Source organism: Simochromis diagramma, unplaced genomic scaffold, assembly GCF_900408965.1.
Source record: "Simochromis diagramma unplaced genomic scaffold, fSimDia1.1 OVJJ01000361.1, whole genome shotgun sequence".
NCBI classification, from domain to species: domain Eukaryota; kingdom Metazoa; phylum Chordata; class Actinopteri; order Cichliformes; family Cichlidae; genus Simochromis; species Simochromis diagramma.
The window spans coordinates 365,453-371,344 of record NW_024386860.1 but is presented as its reverse complement, the minus strand read 5'-3'; the positions used below and the strand labels follow the sequence as shown (position 1 = coordinate 371,344).

The 5,892-nt window shown below is 40.9% G+C and overlaps 1 long non-coding RNA gene across 1 annotated transcript; it reads right to left on the bottom strand.

Moving 5' to 3' along the window:
• Positions 1-2,494: 2,494 nt before the first annotated feature.
• On the bottom strand, positions 2,495-3,108 carry LOC120732117. Its single transcript, XR_005695533.1, has 2 exons — positions 2,998-3,108; positions 2,495-2,849 (listed from the first exon to the last, which is right to left on the bottom strand). It is a non-coding gene; the product is annotated as an uncharacterized LOC120732117 (long non-coding RNA).
• Positions 3,109-5,892: the final 2,784 nt, after the last annotated feature.

Here is a 5,892-nt window from a genome sequence, read left to right as displayed (position 1 = left end):
GGGTATCGGGACGATGGAGGTGGATTTGAAGCAGGCCGGTACCACAGCGTGGGCCAAGGACAGATTGAATATGTCTGTGAGCACTCCTGCAAGCTCCCCAGAACACGCTCTGAGAACACGCCCGGGGATGCCATCAGGGCCTGCAGCCTTGTGGACATTGATCCTGCTCAGCACCGCTCCTACATCGGTGGGGGAGAGAGTCAGAGGTTGGTGGTCTGGCGTCATGTCTGCTTTGGTTGTGGTTGTGGGGTTCCCTCGCTCAAAACGAGCATAAAAGTTGTTGAGCTCGTTGAGGAAGGAGACATCAGAGGATGCGGGGGAGGGTTTGGTGGTCCTGTAGTCTGTGATGGTCTGGAGTCCTTGCCACATGCGTCGGGGGTTGGAGTTGGAGAAGTGTTCTTCTACCTTCTTTTTGTAATGGTGTTTGGCTTTTTTGATGCCCTTCTTTAGATTAGCCCTGGCTGTACTGTAGGCGTGTGCATCTCCTGACCTAAAGGCGGTGTTGCGGGCCTTCAGGAGGAGACGAACATCCCGGTTCATCCAAGGCTTCTGGTTGGGGTACATGGTGATCCGTTTCTGGGTGGTGACACTGTCTGTGGTTTTGGAGATGTAATCTAGTACAGATGAGGCGTACTGGTCCAGGTCTGTGTGGGTGAACATATTCCAGTCTGTGTTTTTAAATCTGTCCTGGAGCACTGCGTCTGTCCCCTCTGGCCACACTTTAATTGTCCTCACAGCAGGTTTCACACGTTGGATGAGTGGTGAATACCGAGGTGTGAGGAACAGGGAGAGATGGTCCGATTGTCCAATGTGGGGGAGGGGTGTGGCTTTGTAGGCTCCAGCCAGGTTGGAATACACATGGTCTAAAGTCTTGTCTCCTCTGGTGTGGCAGGAGACATGTTGGTGGAATCTGGGGAGGACTGTCTTTAAGTTGGTGTGGTTGAAGTCGCCAGCAACAATAAAAGCAGCCTCGGGGTGTTGATTCTGGTGTTTGTTAATGGCTGCAGAAAGTTCTTTCATGGCCAACCTAGCATTAGCGTCGGGGGGTATATACACGGCAGTGAGTATGATAGAGGTGAGTTCTCTGGGGAGATAATAAGGTCTGCATTTGACCATTAAAAACTCCGCATTAGGTGAGCAGTGACTCTCAGTAGTAGTGGAGTTCATGCACCAAGCATTGTTAATATAAATGCACAAACCTCCACCTCTGGTCTTGCCGGAGTCATCTGCTAGCCTGTCGGCTCGGTGTGTGTGGCGTCCTGCTAACTCGATAGCATTGTCCGGGCAGCTGTTGTTCAGCCATGTTTCGGTGAAAAACATGACATTTGAGTCCATAATCCGTCTGTTGTTAGTGATGGAGAGCCGTATCTCATCCATTTTGTTTGCCAGAGAACGGACATTGGCGAGAAAAATACTGGGTAAAGGCAGCCGGTGTGGTGTTAGCTTTAGCTTAGCCCGTAGCCCTCCGCGCCTACCTCGCCTTTGTTTACGATCTCGGCGCCGTCTGCGTGCACTTCCGCCCGGCCGGGGAGAGTGGGCAGCCTCCGGTGTTCTGGAGATCTCTGGGATGAGTCGGAGATCGGCGATAAAACTGTTGGAGTTGTGAGTCCAGATGTCCAGAAGCTCTTGTCTGCTGTAGGTCAGCAACGCACAGCAATTCTGGACGAATAATCCGGTTAAAAGTAGATAAAAAACCGCTAAATAGCAGATTCTGGAGAGACACTGAGCCTCGCGTTGTTCACGCGCCGCCATCTTGGTTGTTAGCACATGATTCTCCTTATGGGGACCTGATATGTTTAATATGCTGCTGAGAATATAGCCCAGAAGAAGCGTATAGTATAGCTTTTATTTTGGAAAGAACCATTTCTCTGTAATAAACTCTCTTTTCCAAAGATGAGTGATTTCGTGATCTGATATTTATTTTTTTTATTACTTTGTTATTTCAGCAACATTAAATTTAAAAACTTTACTTTTGAGTTAAAATATATATTTATAATTTTAATAAATGACAAATTAAAAAGGCATGAACAGTTTTTGTTGCATCGAAAAAATATCGAACCGTGACACCAAAGTATCGAACCGAACTGAACCGTGAATTTTGTGTATCGTTGCACCCCTAGTAGTTATATGAGCAGAGGATCACAACTAATCAACCCAGGAGACCTTTCACTGAGAATGGCACATCAACTGTCTAAGATGAGCTTTCTGTTTGGGGATCTGTGATAAAAGTGCACAATGAAATATGATAAAGTGAAGCACAGAAATAAAACAGCCAATAAGACAAGAAGAGCCTAAATGAATGGCAAAATACAGAAAAGCTTAACTAATACTGAAAATATTCTGGACAAGAACTATGAACAGGACAAAAACCTGAAGAGCAAAGATCATTGCAATACCATCTTTACAAACATGGTGTGGCTGCTTTTATTTCCTTTAGATAAGAGGTGACTGTAGCTGTCCACTTGGAATTACCACTCGTGACGCAGAGAGCTATGACTGATACAACTTTATTCTCTCCTCTTTAAACCACCGACAATATGGCACCGTGAAAACTATAAAGATGCACAAACAAATACCATTAAACATTTAAGTACAAAGTGCAGAAATGTTCACATTTTACTATATAGAAAATTATTTTGATGAACTCAAATCGTGACATTGACATAAATCAATCGCTTTTAAACAATTTATGTTACAGCATTTAATAAAATGAATTAACGATAACCGTTCTGTCTCTTAAATACATAAACAATCATTTGCAATTATTAAACCAACCTCTTTCTGCTTCCAAGGGTGCTAATCATGCTGAACCAGCTAGCAACCTCCTCCATGCGCATCTCTTAGCCAGTCTTTCCACACCACAAACAAATGAGATGCATATACACAAAAAACGAATTCAACCACATTGTGTAAACTTTCCAAAGTTATAGCATGTGACAGGTAAATAAAATACATGGTTTTGCATGAGTATTTTCAAAAAATAAATGCCTTACTCACTCTGAAGCAACGTGTTTGTGTCGTTTCACTGAGAACAGAACAGGGAGTCTGACACAATAAAAGAGGAAGTGCTAAGGTACTCTTCAAAATAAAAGCGCAAAGTAAAGTGGCTTTGCCGGCATTTTACAGTGACTTGTATGGTTTACATTCTGCTTTTAATAGTCACTGCATCCACTTTTATCACAAACAAAATCTATCTTTTGTCTCATATGCCACAGAGTGAAGATGAATTACATTATTTTCAGTATTTTTGAATTAGCAAATTAGTACTTAAATATTTTTCTGTGAGATCACTATTGTGGCTATTGAGGCTACTTTCAATTTTGGTGAAAAAATGTTTCGATTTTGTTCTTTATTTTTGCCCCCAAAAATATTGTGGTAATACATTTATCTCTCATGTTCTGCCCATTTGTTTGTTTGTTTCTGCTCAGCAGAAGTAGCTGTAGTGGTGATGTGTAAGAGACACACATTGGTGTGATACTGCCATGACTGGATTAACTATACTTGAACAAAGTCTACAGCTAAGAAAGTCACAAGATGTTCTATTTCTGCTTTTGTCTGAACTTTTTATTACCAAGATAGGCCTGAAGCAATTAAAATATTGTATTTTATAGACTTATTTCACTGGACATGCACAATGCCAAAAGAAAGACATTTTATCTTTGAGCTCATTTAAGAAAAAGGAAGAAAAAAAGGTGATCCAGCTTATCTGGTTTCAGTTCCTCCTCAGTGTTTATGCCGAGAGAATCTCTTTGCATATGAACTCTGTGTTATTCACACATGCCTCCCATCCATCTTCCTACACAAACCATTTCACACGTGTGCCTCATGTTGATGCACTCCTTGGCTAATTTGCAGATTAAAGTGAGAAACTAGTGTTCAGGCTTAACTTCTATTGTTCTTGCAAGATTGTTCACTGTTCTTAGCCTTAGTCATATAATCCTGCATTAGCCACAACCTCCATTTAGCCATACCCTGACTGCCCTTTGCTGGAACTTATTTCCATTCTGACCTTTGGTTGCAAATTATATTGTGAGTATGTTTTAATATTGTTGATTGTATTATTTTTTTTTGAATCACCTCCACTCTAATATAAGCAGCAGCATCACATTGTAGCTGAAATGTTAATCAATGAAGAACTCATTAAACTGTAAATTTAAAAAAAGATTTATTTCTTTTTTGCCTTACAGCACCATCTTGTGACAAATATTAATATTCTCACTAAGTACTAAAGGAGTCAGGGAGCGTCCAAAGTTTTCCCATTTTTGACACACAAAAGGTGAAATTTAGCACACAGTTCTAAAAAAAAAGAGGCCTTTATGCGTCCTCAAACACAGTTTCAAAAGTGGAGGAGGAGATAGCAGCACAGAGGTTGTTACACAAGCAGAGAAGGGCAGGGTTATAGAAGGGCATCAGCCTCACAGTGGGACCGGTATCTGTTCATTGGTGCAAAAAAGAAGAGTGTCATCATGTATTGTTGTTCACTGTACCTACACTTATCCCATATCGAGCTCCAGAAAAAGCTCTACAAAATTTCCTTCCGTGGGCTATTGATGTGCACATTTGTGACAAAAGCATGGTCAAAAGTTCCCAGTGTCCTTTAGTGGGATGTGTGCTCAAAGACCATCATTATGCAGTTTAACTACTGTGGTATTTGATTACCCACAGCAACCCATAAAAACAAACAAACAAACAAACAAAAAAATAAAATAAAACAATATTACTGAACACAAATAATGAACAAAATAGATATCAAACATATTTATAACCGGGTCATCTTAATTTTTACAGAATATTACCAATGACAGAAATATTGGATAAACCTGGAAACTGAGGACATGTTTATTAAATGAGAAAGAAAAAATCAAAGAGATATGTGATAAACTTGCACAAGGATGCTTTTCGTGATACATATCAGACGACACAAACATTGCAGGTATAAGAGCAAGGGATCACCACACATGAGCCAAGGAGACCTTTCACTGAGGATGGCACCTTTACAGTCCAAGATGAAGCTTCACTTCGAGTAACTGTAATTAATTTGACAGTAAAATGAGATGAATTGAAGTAGAAAAACAGAAACACCAGTGAGAAGAAGAGAGCTTAAATATATCACCTCACGTTGACTGTCACGGTCTGCGGAGTGTGTGGAGGACCCAGGTGCGGACAAAGGCAAGAAGACAAAACTAAACTTGAACACAAGACGAGCCTTTATTTTGGAGCTGATACTCACAAGCATGAAATAAGGCAGAATGAGGGAAAACCAAAACATATACTTAGAAGACTAGCTGTGAGAGAGAACTGAAAAAAACTGCAACTACGACTCTATAACAAAACAATAACCATAACTCAGAAGTACGACTTTAGCTCTGAGAGTAACTAGGATCACGGCTAGGGTAACTGTGACGTGACGTGGGGTAGGTAGCACAGACGACATGACAATGAACAAAGGAAGGCACGCAGACTAAATATGTGACCAGGGGACGGGAAACAATTGGGGATACAGCTGATACAAATTAGCATGGCAACGCCACCAGGGAAAGTGAAACTACAACAATGAACACAGAACACAAGACCTCTTTCAAAATAAAACAGGAAACATGGAGACTTAGACATGACACCATGAGCCTAAGAGACCTGAAACACATGACAGACGAGACAAGCAACCAAACACAGAAAACAAGGACACAGATGATAAGTAATGGCTAACCTTAACCTCCACTAAAACCTAAATAAAAATAACACACTAACTTATAATCACCAGCCTAACAAGATAACCTTCAAAATACAAAATAAAACCCTGTGACAATGGGAAAGGAAAAAAAGAATTATTTGCCTTCGAGATAAAGATACAACCACCCACCACCAACAACAAAAAACCCAACAAAAAAAACA